This window comes from Neomonachus schauinslandi, chromosome 3, assembly GCF_002201575.2.
Source record: "Neomonachus schauinslandi chromosome 3, ASM220157v2, whole genome shotgun sequence".
Lineage (NCBI taxonomy): Eukaryota > Metazoa > Chordata > Mammalia > Carnivora > Phocidae > Neomonachus > Neomonachus schauinslandi.
Genome location: NC_058405.1, coordinates 28,400,068 through 28,421,540, shown reverse-complemented (window position 1 = coordinate 28,421,540; position 21,473 = coordinate 28,400,068).

Here is a 21,473-nt window from a genome sequence, read left to right as displayed (position 1 = left end):
TGCATAATATCCCACTGTATGTACAGAATATTCTACTATTGATAAATGCATGGTTTGTTGCTATGAACATTCCTGTACATTTACTTTGGTGCATATATATTTTCATTTCCATGGAGTATATACTTAGGAGTAGGATTGCTGGGTCATTGCCTCTGCATGTATATTTTAATATGAATATATAGCTTTAGTAGATCCTGCCTAATAGCTTTCTAAAGAAGAACAAAGCACTTTTTACATAGTAAGGAAATCTCACTATGCCCCACGAAATTTTCTTTTAGGTTACAAAAAAATTAGCAAGAAAAAAAATTAACTAAAATTAAATACACATGCCACAGACACAATTCTCAGCCAGAAAATAATGTGCCTAAATTGAAACCTGAATTGATTTCCCTTAGCTCTGCCAGCCAATTGTTTATTATGCCTCAGTGTGAGAAGAAAGGAGTGGCTAGCCATGGCTGCCAACTCTGATGCAGACTGCTTAATGAGTTCATTGAATGTACTAGAAAATGATCAGTTCATTGAGTGGCTTCCCCAAAATTGTGCCATGTGACTAAAGTTACATACATATACTCCCACAAATCCCAGTTGTATGTGACAGACACAGGACCCGCTCTAAGTCATTCACAACATGAGCCACATTTTTATTCATCTAATATACTAGTTTTATCCTTTGAGAACAACAAAAGGTCTGCTGTTTGATCTATAAAAGTGCTTTTTCAGTGGGTAAATGGAGGCTGCTCTGCCTCATAGCCAGTCTCATAAAGGTGAGGGCTTGGACATCACAGTAAGTCAATCATGATACTAGTGAGGCTCACCCGTTACCGAAATGGGAACACACAGCTTAAGAAGCAAATCCAACTCCTAACTCCATCTACCAGGCCTGCCAACACATAGTCACAACTCAGAACATCAGCAACCTCCAAACAACATTCACGTTTATGTTAGGGAAACTTATAGTCTAGTCCACACTCACTTCTCCCCAAGTTTTCAGTAGCTCATAAGGAGAAGGAGTTGAGATCTGAATCTCTTCCCTCCAAGAAGCTCCCTCATCTGAGACTTTCCCCCACTTTTCCTCAGAAACAATTATGGTCTGTGGAATATTTTTTTCTATTTCAGGGGGGGTGTAGTTTACACATATTAAAAATGAAATCTTCACTCACTAGTACACAATCAGCTTATCTTTCCCTGGACTCCACATAACCTTTCTTCTGGCAATTCTTGTTCACCTGACCCTTGACAATGTTTCTCATAACTTCCTACTTTACCTCGCTGCCATTCTCCAGCACGAGGTACCCTTTCCATCCCTATTTTCCTAGGAAGCTAGGTCCTTTCCCGGGAGGTCCTTGATTTCAGGCCACCCCTTTCCAAACCTTTACACAAATTCCCTCATGAACCCCTCCCAACCCCAGCCTCCTTCCCAGCCAGTGTGCCTTCTCCCATTCTCTCTGAATCTCCAGTTTTGATCAGCACAGTTCTGTCCTCTCTGCTTCTGAGCCATTTATTGGTGTTATCACCCAGAGATCTTTAAACTTCCATCTGAACTGCCTCATTCCTCCTCTCTCAGGCAGTTCAAATGACATTTCCAGGCCCGCGTCATTGGACTAAAGTTTCTTAAACAAACATCAGAATCCTCATTAACAATTATATTTCAATTTTCTAGACTCCACTTTAATCAAAACAACCTGAAAATATAAATAATTTGTGGGGAGAAACTCTTTTTCAAAAGTGCCAACATACCTAAACTATCCTTCTCCACCAGACAAGTTTTTATTCATCCATTAACACTCAGCTTAGATGTCATCTCTATAGAACCTGCAGCAACTCCTTGAGACAAAGTTAGTCATTTCATTTTTTGAGCTTCGTAAGACCATTACAGCATTTAACATGTTGTATTGGAATTACCTGCTAGGATATATGCCTTCTCCACTGGGCCATGAACTCCACAAGAGCAAGGGCTGTGTCTATTCATCTTTCTATCCCCCATTTCAACTCAATTCAGCAAATATTCAACATGCAGCACTGTGTCAATTTCAAAGTTGGTACTCAATAAATATTTCATGAGAGAATGGAAGAGTGAAGGGAGATAAATTTACATTATTTTAAAACTCTTTCAAAAAGTTCTGGCAGAAACTTCCTTTTTCATTCCTACTTCCAAAAGGAAAATATGTATTTTTCCAAAATCCGTATTTAGATCAGGGAACCTCGAGGTTTGTTTTTCCAGATTGTTTTATGTTTATAAACCTAAATTTACATGATAAATAACTTGAATTATATGGCATAGTACAAATGGCCTTGGAGGTAATCTCATCTAGGGTGACAGCTAATATATGGCACTCTCAGTGCCGCTCTCCACCTCCTGCACCCATAGCAGACAGCACTAATCGATCATGGCACTCCTTCTCATTAAGCCCAGACTCAGCTTTAGAATTCTCAACTCAGCACTTAACAAACAGACTGCTCTCTGGAGTTAGTGGTCAAGATGAATCCTGCTTGTCACTCTTGGTCTATTCTCTCTTATTACAGATAAGCAAAGTGAGTCCCAGAGAGGTGAAATGACTTTGCCTAGGTCACAGAGCTAATTAGTAGTAGAGGCTGAACCAAACTTTATCAACTAAGACTCTTTCCACTAGAATACACTTCATTGATCAATAGGAATGAATACTTCATAGAAAATGTTGGTTTTGTTTATTATATGTGCATGTGGGTTATATGTTAGATTATACATTACATATAATAGTTTAGAACCTTCACTTGGTATTTCTCAACCAATGGTGTCACCAGGCATAAAGACCTCAATTGGTATTTCGTACCAATCCAATCTTCCCTTAAAGCCATGGAGGCATAGTTTTTCAAAACTAGTAACAGCTTAGTTCAGCTCACTGGAATAAACACACTAAATTATTTTGTAATCAGAAGTGAAGTACCTCTAAAAGTGTGCCATAAAAATAAATACAAAATACAATGAAAAAGCAGCACTGGTCAGTTTAACTGGTATCTTTCTTATAGCATCTTAGGGTATCAGAGACATATTTGAAAAAATAGCTATGGAAATTGGAATACAAGCAAGACTTATCACCTATATTAGTTTTTCAATTGGTTGTCCAATTAGTAATTTCTAAACTTTCTCTGTATATTCACATTATCCTCTTCTACCCGGGTGTCACTGCCACCCATACAAGTGGGTGTCAGATAGGACCCCAGAACTTCATAATAGTGGTTTTTTAAACAGCTCAAATGCTGTAGTTGTCTATCTTTATCATACATAAATGCTTATTATGTGTAAAAGAGTGTATGTAAAAGAAGTTAAGAACTATATTAAGAAGTAAGTACAAGCCATTGTTTTCTTTTCCAGAGCATAAGCTTCAAATTCTCCAAAGGGGTGGACTTGTTTCTTCCCAGTGGACCAGCAGGGGTATAAGAAAGAAACCAAGAAAGTTGAAATAAATTAAAATCTCAGATTCCTTAGCCTCTTTTTCTTTGAGTAGCAAACTGAAAAATACTCTCAAAGAATCAACACCCAGGATACCTCATTACCAGAAGTAGAGAGGCAAATAAGAAAGAGAGCAAAGAAAAAGCAACCCTACAGCCTGAGAATAGATAAAAGAAGACAAGCTAAGTTCTTAGACATGGAGTCACACAAAGGTTAGCCATTTGAGGAGAAATTAAATAAACTATTAGCAAATAACAACAATAATTTGAGGGGGTAGGAAATGTCTGATTTTTGTGGATCAACAAAAAGTGGTTGTAACTGACCTCTGGTTGATATTTGGGCAACATGTTTCCATTTATTTCAATGCATGACTTACAAGGGTAGCAGACTTTTGACAGTGGCCCTGTAGACACGCCTCTTCAGAGATCTGAGGTATCAAAGCAAAGCATTAGTAATCTTATTTTTGCAACAATCCCTAGGAGAAATAGTGATGGCAGCTATTGCAGGTACTTACCTAGTGCTTCTCAGACCCAGTCCAACCCTTCTACCTCTCTGGCTCTGATTGTGTATCTGCAAACTACATTTCCTAGACTAACTGCCAATGGGAGGAGCTGTTGGGGGACTACCAGGGGAAGAAAGGGAGAAGAGATGCTCCCACTTCAGGTCTTGTATGCATCCTTCCAGCATCTTTTATCACTTTCAGAATCAGCTGTGTGATCCCCTTAGAAGTCCAAGCACCAGTTGTGAGTCAGTCTCTCTTCCCTGACAGCTATCTGTTCCCTTCTATTCTTTGCCCCTGAAAGAACAATGACCGCCTCCATCACTTTTAAGCTGGTGTAACTAACACTCCATTACCCATTTTTATAAACTGTTACATGAATTTATCCCTGGGAGACAAGAAGGCAACACAATGACATGCTTTGCTATACATGTGTGAACTGAATAAAAGATGCACAGTGACCAATCACAGACAGATTTTGAAAGAAGCAATGTGATTGTTCACTGATCATGGTGCACATCTCTTATTTACACAGTGATTTGTGGACCTAAGACCTAGCGCTGAAGTTTATACTTTAAGCACTCACAGTTAATATACTGTGGTAACTGACTTTGAATCATAGTGTTGTGGGACTGGTGTTATTTAAGTAAACTGCGGCAAGTGAAATTCATGTACATTGGGGTAGTCTAGAGCAAAGACTGCCTGTAGTTATTTGTATTAAGACTCAACTATTTGAAGGTTCGTAACTTCATTTCTTCTGAATCATAACTCATTCATTTCAACAAATATACCTCCAGACTTGACTAACCTTTACTTTTGAAACAAATTCACGGTAAAATGTTATGAATGAGGGCTATCTAGTCCCCTCTATTCTCTATTCTCTCATGCTATTGACACCTTTCCTAGGGTTCACACACTAGATAGGAGTCATGTGGGTTGCACTCATTGACCTGTTTTCACTGTGGGCTGCTCTCTCTACTCGGCAGACTTTTGTTAAGTACAGCCAAAGATTAGATGAGAGTGGGCACCTGATGCACACATAGATTATAGTTGTCCGGGACAAAGTTTGAATCATTGTTTACAATTCTTCATAACTTCCTGTTTTAGAATTCTACACCCATGCTCTTTCCCATGTGACATTGCTTTATTAGACTAAGAAGAGTATATTTACTACCATATTGGTGGCTTTGGCTATGTGCCTTGCTTAAGCTGATGAAATATGGGTAGATGTGATCATGTGCCAGACTGAGGTCTCAAGAGGCATGACTTGTTCAATTATCCTCCATAGAAGACAATGCTCAGGAACCTGATGCTCCTTCAACCTGGGCCCCAGAATGAATGTACATGAAACAGAGCTAATGCCAAACCATAGCCTCAAGCAAGCTTCCCAGTTGACCGCAGTTCTAGATAGGCGGAATCACCATCAACCTGTGGACAAGCAGAAGAATAAAAGCTTATTGTAAGCCACTGGGATTTTTTTTTTTTTATATTTCCTTACACATCTGTGGGGTTTTGTTGTTGTTGTTGCTGCTGCTGTTGTATTTGCAATAGCTGATTAATATAGGACAGCAGAGTGCATTTATTTAGCTAATTAGAAAATCTTCCCAAAAGTGTATACTGGAAAGTACAGAAAAGAGTTTCTATCTAGTAGAGAGAGCAAAATGGACTAGAGACACAGAGAAGGCTGAGGTACTATGGAAAAAGAGGCATGGAGTGATTGTTCTCAACCTTGAATAATTTTGGAATTCCAGGCCATATATATCCCCGAAGCCAGTTTCCCCCAAGACACTGAGCTCATAAGAAGTACGTGAAGCAGCATGAGTTCTCAGCAACACAAAGAGCTCAATTTTCACTATTCCACAGTTGCCAAACCTCCCTAGATTAGGGTTTCAAAGTATATTAGAAGCAGGTGGAGTAGAGAAGGGGAAATGGTGAGCCTTCCCCAGGATTCTTTATATCTAAAGCAGACCAGGTCTGAGGATAAATTCAATTCCTATTTCTGAATGAGGCACTGGGAGTGGGTGGTGGACCTACACTGCATCCATTTTCCTTAACACGATCTAGGCCTTTCCTTTTCCCTAAGATATGGAACCCACAGGAAATATTTTCCATTTCCTGAGCCTTTCAAGTAATTATGAATCCATTGAGCCATTACCATACCCCAAGAAAATCCTTAATCCACATAATTTCATCGGATTTTCTCAATAGTGAGAAGGGTACCAATAGTGAGAAGGTACTATTTTTACCTCCATTTTACATATGAGAAGATTGAGATTGACACTGTAAATTATTTGCTTGAGGTCACACAGTTTCTTTAAAACCAGGTGCTCCATCTCCCTACTCCAGCCATTTCATGCTGGTTATCTTTAGGAAGTAGTGGCAGGAACCAAAGTACCAACTCTGATTTTCATTACCCTGGCATCAAGATACAGTCACTGAAAGAAAGTAAGTTCAGAGGGAAAAAACATTTTTCTTTTACTTGCAGCAAGCATAAACAAACATATTTTTCCTTACACTGGGTGCTTTTATTCTGGTACTAGGCTTTGTTATTACACCTTTCTTCCCTGGGATTCTCCCTCTCCTCAATACCCCTTCCTACACTCTTTTTTATTTTATAATTTTCCTTCTCCCTTCCCCCAGAAAAATCCAGGGTAACCTAATCCATTTATTTTACAAACATTTGGGTGCTTATTATGAGCAAGTTACTTATGTTTTGTAAATAGAAATTACTATATTTCAGTTGTGTTAAGATTTCTAGGGATTGGGTAAAAACAGCCATCTACATACCCCAGCATGCAACAGCTGCCTTGAGTTCTGAGCAGAAGAACTTTCTATTAAAACTGACTTAAGGGTGCCTGGGTGGCTCAGTTGGTTAAGCGACTGCCTTCAGCTCAGGTCATGATCCTGGAGTCCCGGGATCGAGTCCCGCATCAGGCTCCCTGCTCAGAGAGGAGCCTGCTTCTCCCTCTAACCCTCCCCCCTCTCATGTACTCTCTCTCATTCTCGCTCTCTCAAATAAATAAATAAATCTTAAAAAAAAAAAAACCTGACTTAAAATTCCATTAGTTCCATGCATTTCTGTTGGCCACATCACACTTGGGCAGTCCTCAAATGATCAGGCTGTGGTGACCATGTTCTAGCATACTCTATCACTGTTCTCACAACTCATTCTGTCAGCCCTTTCCATGGTGCACCCTGAAATATCTATTAGTTATAAACAACTTCTCTTACATTCTTAATCTCCTCCTTCCCATTGATTCTTTTCCTTCAGTCTAAAAAATACAAACCTTTCCTTTCCTTTACCCAGCAAAGTCTTCAAGCTACCATACTAAATTTTGCCTTCTGCTTTGAATTTCCTACATTCAGTCTCCACCAAACATCAGTCTGATTTCTCCTTCCATGAAACTTCCTATGTACTTTTTAAAAATTTTTATTTTATTATGTTAGTCACCATACATTACATCATTAGTTTTTGATGTAGTGTTCCATGATTCATTGTTTGCATATAACACCCAGTGCTCCATGCAATAAGCCTATGCACTTTTGAATTGGCAAATCCACAGGTCCTTTCCATCTTGATATTACTGACTTCTTACTTTATCAAGCCCCCATTTGTGATGTTCTCTCCTTCACTGGCTTTTGTAACATCCTTTCAGTTAGATCTTTTTTTTCTAGCAACTCTTTTTTATCTGCTTCAAGGGTACCCCCTCTTCTGTCCCTTGCAAATATTGGGGTTTACCATCCTTATTTTTACCACTTTGCATGCTACATGTCCTCACTGGGGAATCTCACTCACGTAGTGTATATGGTTCTTAGACTTGTATCTGCATCCCAGACTCCTCTCCTACACTGCAGATAGCAGACATCTGCCTAGAGGATATTTCCATTTTGATATCCCACAAGGCCCTAAAACTCAACATGTCACACATGAATTCGACTTCCTTTCTTGTCCTACAAACTTGCTCCTAATCCCACTGGCCCAACTCAGCGTATGACACGACCATCAACTTTGTTGCTCAGCTTAGAAATCTGGAGTCTCTGCCCTTGTTATGCCCAATGTCCTCCCTGCCTACAGTACATCCTCCTTATCACTGCAAAAATAATCACTTCACATTTCCCTGCCCTCATCTCGGTCTTCCTTCTACTCCATCCCCTTCTTTCTTCTAAACTTTCAAACCGTTCAGTGCCCCCAACTCCAACACCTCAGGATGAAGTTCAAAGTTCTTACCATGCTCTGAACCTTCTTTCCAGACTCCTTCTATCCTAGTTTCTATTTCTTTTAAAACCCTTTATATTCCAATTGCTTCATGCTCCTGGCCATCCTCTCAGTACCTATTTTCATAAATTGATGTTTATGGGAATTTCTTTCCCCTCAATATCAGGAGAGTAGATAGAGCAGAAAAGGATTATAAAAGAGATGGCAAGATATTTGTTTACTCACTGGCTTGAGAGGGCAAGAAATAAAAGGAGCTGTGTTAAAAGATGCTATGCACTGAGTCCCAGGAACAAAGATTGATAGAGTTGAAGAGGATCATGGACTTCCTCAGACTGCAGTGCAGCTTCGCTGCCCTGAAGGTGTGATGTGGGTAGGGGGGAGGGACTGTGAGGTTTGGGTGTATCCAGTAAAGCAGTGTTTTAACAGAGGCCACTGTGATCAGCAGTAGAGGCAGTGGTGAAGGGTCCAGTTGAGTCTGGTGTGGAAGAATGAGAGGGGACTAGTTAAGGCTAGATATTTAGGGCATGTTCAGGTATAACTGGGAAAGATGATAAAGGTGGGGAGGGAATGCTATTTATAGGGTGGAGGTTATGCAGCAAATGATATTCCTAAGTAGCTGCAAAGAAAATTGAAGTAATCTAATGGGAACTCTTTGAATTCTACCACCAAACTTCCTAAAAACATGAAATTTTCCTCCTCTCCTTACTTGTCTCTATTATCTTCTAAAGGAAGTTCTAAATGTGCTTTGGATTTTTCCCTATTCCATGTTTTTAGGCACCTTAAACTATCGTTATTGTTCATTCTACCTTATTAGGACTTTTCTGTAAAGATTTAAACATGATTTTCTGGCCTCCCTTTATCCCACTTGCCTTTCAAAGTACTAATCTATCTCTTCCACCCTTCAAAATCTCAAAAAACCTGCATATACTCTGTTTCTATATCCTTATCTTCCTTTTACTCTTTAGCCTATCCATTTTGGCTCCCAAATCCATCATTAAAAAATAAGCAAAACAAAACAAACAAAAAACCCAGACAAAAGCATATTCCAGAGTCAATGACTTCCTTATCCTAAAATCCAATGGATATCTTTCACATTCCCTCTTACTTTGCCTTTTAACATTTGACACTTTATCACCACCTCCTTCCTAAACCTTTTTTTGGGGGGGGGGCGGTATTTGTAACTACCATTCCTGGTTTTGTTCCTACCGCTTTGGCTGTCCTTTCTAATTCTCCTTTGCAGAATCTGCCTCATTATCTGGATTAAACGTAGACCTCCTCACTCTATATGTGATGTCTAGGAATCTCATTCTCACCCATAGATTAAGATTTCTGTACTAAATAATTCTCAAATTGTTTATCACCACGGCACTGCAGTCGCACTGGGCTTCTTTCTGTCCTCAGATATGCCATACTTGGTCTTGCATGGTATTTTTGCACAAAACTATTCATTCCTCAAGAATATGCTCTCCCTCTAGCAAGCTCCTGCTCAGCTTTCAGATCTCAACTAAAAGATCACTTTTTGTGGGAAGACTTTCCTGACATCATAGGTAGGGTTCATTTGCTTTATACTTCTATAAAACTGTTTTCCTTCAGAGCATTTAATTTATAATTTTGCTTTTGTTCTATGTTCTCTTTCTCTTTTGGGTGATTTCAACCCACCCCCCCGCACCGAACTATGGTAAAGGGCAGGGAAAACAAGGTAAGCATCAGTTGTTTTAATCTTCACCCACCTTTTCATAGGTGAGCTCTGCCATTTCTCAATATGAAGTCTCTTTCAGGCAGCAGTGCTGATGGGAAGAATAAGAGAGTCACCATGTATACAGAACTGCCTCATTTACTGGCACTGAGTATGTAACCAGTGGGAGAAGTAAGTCTGCAGTACTTCCAGAAATACCCAAGCGTGCAAACTCAATTGATTCCAAGGACTCATTCTTTATGAGAAGCACACATCTTTTCCAAGACATTTCCCCAGATTGTGCCCTAAGATGGAACTAGATGTTACTCTCCCTTTACTTTTTTCTCAAATTAAGCTTTTTGAAATAAAACTTAAGTTCACATGCAGTTATAAGAAGTAAAGATCTTGTGTATCTTTTACCAAGTTTCCTCCAATGGTAGTATCTTGCAAACACTATAGTACAATTTAACAACCAGAAATAGTCAAGACAGAATATTTCCATTACCTTAAGATCTCTCATACTGTCCTTTTACATTCACACCCACCACCTCCATAACACCTCGGCAACTAGTGATCTGTTCCCCATCTTTATAATTTTGTCATTTCAAGAATGTTATATAAATGGAATCACACAGTAAGTAGCCTTTTGGGATTGGCGTGGTTTTTTTTTTTGTTTTTTTTTCCACTCAGCATAGTCTCTGGAAATTCATCCAAGGTGTGGCACATTATCAAGGGTGTGGTTTTTGTTCTTTTGTCTTTAATGCTGAGTAATATTTCACGGAATGAATGCATCAGATTAATCATTCACCTGTTGGAAGACATGTAGATTACTTCCAGTGGTTTGTTATTGTGAACATTTATATACAGGTATTTGTGTGAAAATAAGTTAAATGCCCAGGAGTATAATTACTGGTTGATATGATAGTTGGTTTAGCTATTTAAGAAATTGCCAGTTTCCCAGACTGACTATACAATTTAATATTCCCACCAGTTATCTGAGTGATTCCGTTTCTTTTTTTAATTTTTTTAGAGAGGGGAGGGGGGCAAAAGCAGAGGGAGACAATCTTAAGGAGGCTGCACGCCCAGCGCTGAGCCCTGTGCAGGGCTTGATCTCAGGACCCTGAGATCACGACTTGAGCCGAAAACAAGAGTGGACACTTAAGTTACTGAGCCACCCAGGTGCCTCGAGTGATCCAGTTTTTGTGCATCCTTGCCAGTATTTGGTTTTGTCACTTTTTCTTTGGCCATTCTGGTAGTATGTAAGGACATCTTATAGCGGTTTTAATTTCCACTTCCCTAATGGCAGAGGATGTTGAATATCTTTTCATGTGTTTATCTGCCACCTGAATGTTATCTTTGGTGAAATGTCTTTTGTCCATGTACTAGTTGGATTGTTTGCTTTTTATTAAGCTTTTAAGAATTATATATTCTAGATACCAGTGCTGACGCATACTAGATGTCATTTGCAAATTTCTCCCACTTTGTAGTTATTATCCTTGTAACAGATTCTTTCACAGAGCAAGTTTTAAATTTTGATGAAATCCAATTTATCATGCTGTATGGATCATACTTTTGGTGCCAAGTCTAAGAACTTTTGCCTAGCCCTAGATTCCACAGATTTCTCTTTTTCTTACAAGTTTTGTAGTTTTACGTTTAAATCCTTGGTCCATTTTGAGTTAATTGTTGAATGAGGTGTCTTAGGTCAGGGAGAGGGGTGTTTGTTTTTGCCAACGGATGTCAATTGTTCCAGGATCATTTGAAAATTTTATTTCCTACATTCAACTGGTTTTGTACCCTATCAAAAATCAGTTGGGCTTATTTGTGTGCATCTTTATGAGATCTCTATTCTGTTCCATTGATCCATGTGTTTATCCTTCCTATGAAGATCCCTCCATTTTAAACACAGTCTTAATTACTATAGCTTTAAGTCTTGAAACTGGATAGACTGATTCCTTTCACTCATCTTTTTTAAAACTGTTGTGTTCTGATTCTTTTGCCTTTCCATATAAATTTTAGGATAATCTTATCTATAAAAAAGCTTACTGGGATTTTGGTATTATATTAAACCTGTGTATGAACTTGGAGAATGAACACATTTATGATGGTGGGTTTTCCAATCCATGAACTCCCGCTATTTATTTAGGTCTTCCTTGATTATTGGCATTTTGTAATTTTTAGCATTCAAGTCCTGTACATGGTTAGATTTACATTTAGGCGTATCATTTTTTTTTTCATGGTTGTAACTAGCATTGCATTTTAAATTTCAGTCTCCCAAATGTTTGATGTTAGTATATGGGGAAAAAATCATTCCTCTATGTTTATGATTCGCAGTAAACCATAGCTAGAGTTGCACAGAGGAAGGCCCTAAGTGTTCACCTTTTGGAAAATTCCCAGGTCCATCTGGGCAAGAGCCACAGGTAGGTTACAGCAGTATAAAGCACAGTGAAAATCTTAGGAAATTAAACTTGGTTGGGCATTAGGTCTGAATGGTGTGGCTTATACTTTATGTGGTAATGTAAGTTGTGCTGAGGTGCTCTTGTGGCAGATAAAAAGGGTGGGTCTTTTTTGGGGGCGGGGAATACCTTGGAACTCATTCAGGTTTCTGTCATCATCCCTATAGAGTTCTTCCCCATGAGGAACATAAGAGGGACCCTGTATAAATGTATTCTTGGATGCATGTTTTTAACATTTTTTTAAGTAAGCTCTATACCCAGCGTAGAGCCCAACACAGGGCTTGAACTCACAACCCTGAGAGCAAGACCTGAGCTGAGATCAAGAGTCAGACCCTAGCTGACTGAGCCACTCAGGTACCCTGGATGTGTATTTTTAATACATTTTATATATATATGATGCTCAATAAAGCTTATCAGTTGGAAGAAAAAACCAAAAATACAAATGCATTACTTGCTCGTAGGCTGCTTTCTTTTAATTAGAACTTTAACAAATGCAAGGCTAAATCTAGTCTCCCCATCTTCAGCACGTTAGAAAGCCCTATTCTTTTGTGAGTACTCCCAATTTGAGGATTCTCGCCTCTTTTTCACTGGATATCTTGATAAAACAAAATTTAAAAAGCTATTCTAGGTTAACCAATCATTGGTTAGGATGCTATTTCGTTTTCAGTATATGTAGTTTTCATCCATTTAGTATTACAAATATGACATATGTGAGGGCTATCATGGCTAACAATCAGATCAGTACTCAAAGAATATTTTAAGAGTTACCTGTTTGATGTTTAAATTCTTACCTCATTCAGACATGACAATTGCTAAGTGCCAGAGATCTTCTTTGCTATCATTCTTTAATTTCTGTTAACTCTGAATATTAACTTGATAAAAAAAAATAAAATGTGAAATTGGCATATTACCTACTAGACTTATCACACAAAAACTAAATACTGCATTAAACTTAGTACAAATTTGACTATTTCTAACTCCAAAATTGCAGACATCTCTAAGTATTTCTTCCTAACATCAACTTCTAATAAAAAGTGATGACCATGAAGTCTTAAGTCATGGAGATTTAAAAAAAAAAAAAGAGCATGGTAACGTCCCTGAAATTTTTGATTTAAATGAGATCTTTGGAATAAGTTAACATTTTAACATTAAAAATGTTTCCAAAATGTGGGAGATTTTAAAAGCTTTGTGTGAAACTTGTACTCTATCCTCCCTGAAGTCAGAAGTCTTTTCATTAACTCCATTTCCTAAATTCAAAATCCTCAAAACAAAAACACTTACATACTACATTTTAGATAATCAGAATCATGATTCTCAGCACTGAACACAAAGTGCATTCTTACATACTTCAGTAACACATTTCTAGGTTTAAAAAAGGTCAATCAAAGCCTGGCAAGAAAACTCCACCACAACACTGCAAACCCTCCAATATTGTAATTAATGTCACACAATATAGTGTATTAGATAAATATTAGATAAAACATCACCATTACATAAATAGCTCAGGAAAATGTCCATGGTTTGCAAGGGATTTTATTCTTCCCAGAAGAAAATAGATTTTTTTTTTTTTTTTGCTTAGGACATAGAAGGAAAATATATGGAACCCATCATCTTCCCATTTCTACATAATTTCTTTCAGTCTACTTCATGCTTTATGTTTCAGAAACAAATGTTCATGAATTTCATGGGGAAAACAAATCATGTTTTCCTGAAGAAAAGCAGTTTGGAGAGTTGACATAAAAAAATACGGGGAGTTTGTCATTTCTATAAATTATGTGGTCTCTGTGTATTCTTCTAGTGCTTGTGATATTGAGAAATGGAAATTCCAGTCCTGATTCTGCCATTTATTTAATAAAGGTAAAGATTATCTGTCCTTTCAATACAGACTAGTTATGAGACTATAAAAAAATCTGGTATGGTATACAAAATCCTGGCAACAACATATTGTGGAAAATACTAATAGCGTCACTATTGCATCAGAGCTGAACTACTCTATCAAGCATAATTTGGTTGGTTCCTGTTAAAATATGAAATTCAGTTTTAACAAGTGCAAAAAACTGAATTTATGCTGTTCTCCAAAGCCAAATTATGAAAGTACCTACATGTTAAAAATCTCTGCTTTGTAAAAGATCAAACTGAAAACGTTACCATGAGTTTTAAAAACAAGTATACTTTAACCCAGGAGTTTTGAGAATATATCTTGAAGAACTAATCAAAGATATTCAAGGGTACAGCATCATTTATATTAAAATAAAGAATGGAAAGGAAGGCCCTATGCACCCAAAATGAGGATTCAATACATTACGATTCATCTACAACTGGAGGGGCTTTAAAAAAATGGTATGAACCTATTATCATAAATGAAAAAAGACTACAAAACAGTATACATAACCCCATTTTTAAATGTTCCGTGATCATTTATAAATAATTGGCTATCATCCTGTCTTTTTAATTTTTAGCTTTTCTACAATACGCTATTACATGTGATTTTTTTTTAAATTTTTTTTAAAGACCAAATTCATTCATACTTCATGCAGAAATATTTTTTCAGGTTAAGTGAAGGTTGACAATATGCTCAATAATCTGCAAATATTCCACAGGGGCTGGATATGTAAAGTATATACTATATGAAGTACGTTTTAAAAATAATTTTACCCAGTACATTAACCAAAGTCCTCTACTATTTCATAACCAGATTTCTTTAACTAGACTTTATCGAGACTTATGCACTTTGAGGTGATAATGTGTTTCTTGTAGAAGCAGTGTCACAAGTGGAAGACAGGTTACTACCAAGCTTATTTAACCCATGTTACAGACGATAGAAGGTATATCTGCAAGGAAAACAAAAAAACAAATACAGCAATATTTATCAATCATTGAAATTAAATATGAAATGAGCATGCTGAATGCTGAAAAAGCAGGTCAAATCAGGAGAACAAACACTGAGGTGAAAACTGAAAATTATAGAGGGAAGTCCTGGAAACTTTCAATGGCTTTGGAGGTTGACAGCATAAGCACTTTACACCGAATTTCACTTCAGAATATACGGCAGTCTTTCTTTGACATCACAATAGTATTTTATCCTTATTACTCATGGTAAGGAGAAACTTTCTGGCCCCCAAACAGAATAACGAGATAAATCCTAGCAGTAAAGAGGCAGGAATTACGGAGAAGAAGGGTATGGAGGACTTGTATATATGTTAGAAAAGGAGTCATTAGGCCAATAACACATTGGTACCAAAGGTGAATTAGAACAATTTAAAGTGGGAATGGAGGGCAGAGAGGCAACCTGGAGGCACTTGTGTGTATATATATTTATATTTTCAGAATTCTCAACTGTGCAATGCCTGACGGCTGCAAATTTTTCTTTCTATTCCGTATTAATATAACTGATGCAAGATGCAGGACAATTTTAAAAAGTTAACAACTGTTTTTAGTAAGACTATTTTATTTAAAATTTTTTCAAAATATAAAAATAATAAACATTATGGATATTTAACAAACAAAACATAATTCAACTATAAATAATAAAAATGTTGACAACCCCACATAAACATATAATACTATAAACATTCTAAGCATACAAGAGTAGTTTTCTAGTTCAAGTTTTACCTTTTTCAGTTCAAGTTTTATCACTTTGAAAAATAAACAAACAAAAAAAAAGCTGCTACAGCTTAACCAATTACTTTTGCTCCACTCAAAGAGCAGGGAATTTTTCCCCCATGCCAAAACACATTCGTGAAATGGGATACTTATGGGCACAGGTATTAAAAACTGGAACAATCCAGTCTCCAGACAAGAAAAGACTCCTTTGGTGTTTTTAGGTTCAACAATCCACAGAAACTGAGTAAAACTAAACCACTTATTAAAGGAAATCTTGTGCCAGATAACATGTTCTGAAGAATTATCACACCTAAAACAGGTTCAGGATTCTGAGAATCAAAAGTAAACATCTATGAATGCTTTGCTGATACTTAAAAATTGTATCTTAAGAACATTCACTAAGGTGCTGGAATGAAGTCTTCTAGATGTACACATCAACGTAAAACTTGTACAACGTAAATAATACATCCCTTTACAACTCATCAAATGTTCTATTAATATGTAAGAATTACCCTGCCTCCTGTTCAGTTAAAGACAGATGGGAATTTGAAGCAGAGCAGGATTACACCATATTTTGGGACTAGAAAAGTTTTCCACCTGAAATTTAGGAAAACTGAGCCATGCTGAATGTATCATTTTTTTTTTTATTCTAGCCAGATTAAAGCTCCTCTTATCAAAAGAGCTAAGGACAAACTGAAGAAAACTATTTTCTTTTTTGGAAGCTGGCCACAAATAAGTATACTGTAATTCTGTACCATATCTTTAAATTACGGGGTGTTTCTAACAGGCTGGGCTCTTTACCTGACTTACCACAGACCACTTTTATAATTATGCTGCTAGATTAGAATAAGTAACAAGTGATCATACATTAAAGCCTAGCGAAGTCTAGATAACAGGTTCAAAAATGATATTGAAAGGTTTTTTTTAGCACCAATAACTTTTTCCTAAGACACTTGGGCTGCATCACTTTAAAGTATTATTTATCTTGTAAACAAGACCAAAAATATTCAGTTGATCTGTATTTTGAGCATAAATATTTATAAACTCTATTTAAAAAAAACAAATATAGCATGACTAGAGCTGCTAATAGTGTAAAATCTAAGTATATTGAAAAATATAAAGATATATAAAAGGCTTCCATAATGCAATCATGCAGAGGTAAACCACTTCATTCAATTACACAAAAGTGATTCTGTACAGTTATCTACATATAGCTCCATGAGAATCCTACTCAGGAAAATGAAATGACGAAAATCCTTATCTTTAATTAATCAACATATAGGAATTTAAATATATAACTGACCTATTGGCTCTCACAGAAATTTTCAAAAAGCACAATGATCTTAATGAGAAATCAAATCATCTCGAATTCTGATTCCCAATGGCATGTTTAATTTTGTTTTGCTTTATTTTGTTTTTAATTTAAAAGCAAGGGAAAGAAAAAGAAAGATGACAAAGTAAAGTTGAGGGTGCTGGTATGTGGTCCACATCCAAGAACCAATCAAAATTGTTAACAAGTATGGTCTCTTCAGACTATGTTCTTTGGGTTTCTAACCTAGCAAGTAAATCACTATCACAGGGGAAGAGAATCTTCTTTCCTTGAAAAGAAAAAAATACTGAACTATTCTGGGAAGTATCTTTGAACTCCTTGTGGCTATATGCTAGTTTGCAAATATGAACTAAAACAAAAGTCTAATTTTAAAAATGCCCTGTAGGCTACTGGGTCATAATTATATTAGAAGACCTTCCGAAATATGTACTTTTCCTTTAAACACAAGCCTAATATTAAACAAGCTATTGTCAACTAATGTGGATCAAAATAATTTACATTATGATTGATGTGTTCATTCTTTTTTTTCATGAAGACAAATGCACTGCACACTCAAGAAAAAGAAGTGTTTGCAGAATAGTCAACTTTGCGCAAAAAAATGTGAAAATATGAGCATGGCTGACAGAAACTAAAAAAACAAGGGTGAATAAAATCAAGTATAATTTGGACTTTTCTATTAAAGTATATCTTCCAAACTTCTCAAATGCCTCATGAGAATCTATGAAGGACTACTCAAATTAATTTTCTGAAAGCTTCTTTATATGATGCTCATTACAAAAAGGGTATTTGGGGTGAATATTTAGATTCAGATTTAATCACTCTCTTTATAAATAATTCTAAGCCATACTGCTTAAAAATAAATATTATGAACATACACCTTTTGAGACAGGAAAACTATAGTCTTTAACAATGTTAGACACACAACACAATTTCCCCTTGCTTTTAAGATTGTCTTTGATGTCTTGATTGCAAGTGAGGAAAATATGGGAAAAATGCGTAAATTAGACATTTAATAGATATTTCTCAATATTTATAATCCACAGATCATCCTGTATTACTTGAAAAGAAAGAAAATTATTCTCCTTGGTTGTGAAGAGCTAAGAAATTTTTTTGAAAAATTATTTGGGTAAGTGGCCTTGGCAACAATTTCAGTTAAGTATACGGAGAAGAAATAGGCAAGTTATTACAGTGTATAAAAAAGTATTTTAGCATCTGTTCAAAATTTTTTAAGTGACTATCCTAACCCCAGAAATGTATCCTAAAACCCAGAAAAATTAAAAACAGACCCATGCTTAACTTTTCAATCATTTTCTTCATTCTAAATTGTTCATGCTAATGAACACAGTATCATGGCTTTATAGATTTCCTAGACACAATTTTCAACTTGGCTGCAACTGAACTTATCTCATTTTAGGAAGCCAAGAGGTCTTTTTCCTTCTCAGTGTTTAAAAAATAAATGGCTATAAAGTAAGGGGAGAACACGTTTAAGATAAGAGCAAGGTCAGACAAAGCACACACTCAGACATACTTCTGGACTCAGATGTAGCAATTAGAGAACTGCAAAAAGACAAAAGGCGAATTATAGTACATGTAAACATCTATTCAAATTGATAAAGAGCAAACATAAAATGATAGGATGATATTCTAACAGTCGTCTCCAGACAGGAACAGGTCTTGCTGTTGTAGTCACAAAGCTAAATTCAGGCAATGATGATCTCTCTCTGCTGGAAAAAGAGAAGACTATTAAAAAAAACTTTGAAAATATTAAATAAATCTAAAAACTGAATCACACCATAAATTGATCTCCAACTTTTCTAAACATTTAAAAAAAAATCTATTTGAGAAAGGAATCAAAATAAAGTTGCAGACAAATTTCACAAAGAATCAGCTTTGGGTTAAATGATCTTAACAAAACCTCTCTGCATCATGCTTCCTTAAAACATTAAGCCACAAAGATCACAGCACTACAACACAGCCGTGATTGACAATTTCTGCTCAGGAAATGCAGTAACTGACAAGATAGTCAACTGTTAAAGAAGTGTGGGTAGGCAAAGTAACTTTAAGAAATCATGAACAAATTCCAAGATAGTGTATATAAAAAAAAAAAAAAAACAAACAATTTTCTTAAATTTCCCAATGATTTCAAAGTAATTGTGAGGTGTATCTAATTTCCTTAAACTCCGTATGATAACCATTTCATTCTTTAATTACACTATAGGACATAAAATTCTGTACTAAGCACAATGATTAAACAACCAAAAATAAAAAGGAACACATCAGAATGAGACAGTGCTTGGTATACAAAGGAAGACTAACTTTGGATGATGGGAAGTTAAGTGGATGGATGAAATAAAGCAATAGGGAGGGAGGAATTAGGAACAATAATAAATTGATACCAAAAAAAAGTAAAACAAAAAAGTGCTTTCAATTACACTACGTAATGAATACATATTACTGATAAACTGCAAGAAAGTTATTTACCAAACTCAGAATTTTCCTACTAACCCCATATGATGTTTTCATTAGAAAATAGTGAGAATGGCAGTCATTTCACCAAGATTTCATTCTTTCTTAGAACTTTTAGGTAGCTAGTTTGGAAGATAATCTCTTGTCATGATCAGAGAGAGAGAGAGAGAGAAAAAAAGCTACTCTCCTCTAAAAGCCTGTATACATACCTTAGAGCAACTAGCCAGTTCAAGAAGTTAACAAGAACAAGGTAGTTCCTGAGATCTGGGAAAAGGAAATTTTCTCTCTGCCTTACAAACATCATTCACTGATGACTTAATCCTAAATTTGTGTTTTTACTTATAGGGCTTTAGAATAATAAAAGCCCTGAGAGAAAAGACCAAAAAGTAAACTAATTTAATTAACTAGAATTTCATGCAGGACATTTTTGTTTTAAAAGACTAAAAGATTTTTGTGTAAGGGAAGAAAAAAAGCTTATAAATATTTCTACAAATTCTAGAAGGACTAAAACTAATTTTCTACAACTGGTTCACATTATGTGTAAGGGGAAGAAAAAAAGAAAATATAGATTGGTAAAGTTTGTGTAACACTCTAAAATAACCATTGATATTTCAACATACCAAACAAGCAAACGTTTTGCTTTCTTATGTAACCCTTAGAGCCAATGATTAGTGTTCCAAGTAAGATTGGAAATACAGTCCCCATAAAACAGTTCTAGTCACAGGAAATTTCCTAGAATTAAGCTCAACCATACTTTCTACAGGTAATCAATCAGTCTAAAACACTGAAGCTTTGTCTTTATAGTAAACTACTGGTTGATACACTTGATCATATTACAATAAAACAAGAGCTATGGAATACTCTCCCATTCCTGCAACATGATTTCATTAAATGGTTGGGCATCAATTAAATACTAAAATTAATTTTTAAAATCTTACAATTACTCAATAACATTTAAACAACACTGCTTAAGTAGACATAAAATACTGAGTGAAATATGTAAAATGACAACTCAACCATCCCTTGAGGTAATCCTAATCAATCTTTTAACCAATAATATGTAATTTCTCTCTCTTTTTTTTTTTTCCTGTAAGTAGCAGCTACCTACATTGTTCTGAATCCTTTTTTCACTTCAAACTCAGCCCAGATCTATACTAAAGCAAAGAACTTGTTGGGAGAATTGTAGAATTAAAAATGTGTTTCAAGTTTTAGGTAGCACATTGTAACAGGAAAGAGTTTTTAGACTTTTGAGTTTAGAAGCAAAAGGAAAAGTGAATAGACAGTCTACTAAGTCTAGTGAACAGGGAAGTTTAGCTATACTTTAGAGGTTAAATGAATTTTGTGCCAGAAAAGCATCTGGGAACACTATATACAAAACTGTACCAAGACATATTAATACAGATTATCATAACCAAATCTAAGTTGTTTCCATTGATAACAGAAACAACAATGGCATCAACAGGTAGGGAGAACTGGTACAGATATATTAAACTGTTTTAGATCAAATATACTACCAAGAAAACTATAGGTGTGAAAGGGACCTTAAGATCATCTAGTCCAACCCCTTTCATTTTACAGACAAGGAAACACCCCTGGATAAGTTAAGAGACTTGTCTAAGGCCGGAGAGTTAGTTGCAGAGCTGGGACCAAAAGCTAAATCTCTTAACTCTTATCTGGTAGCTCTATGCTAGGTCATCTTTGGCTATAAAAAAATTAGTGGGATGGACTAGATTGGTGGCTCTTGGCATTTCTTTTCTTACACACCGACAGAAACCAAAGGCTAGTTTACTCCTGAAACTGA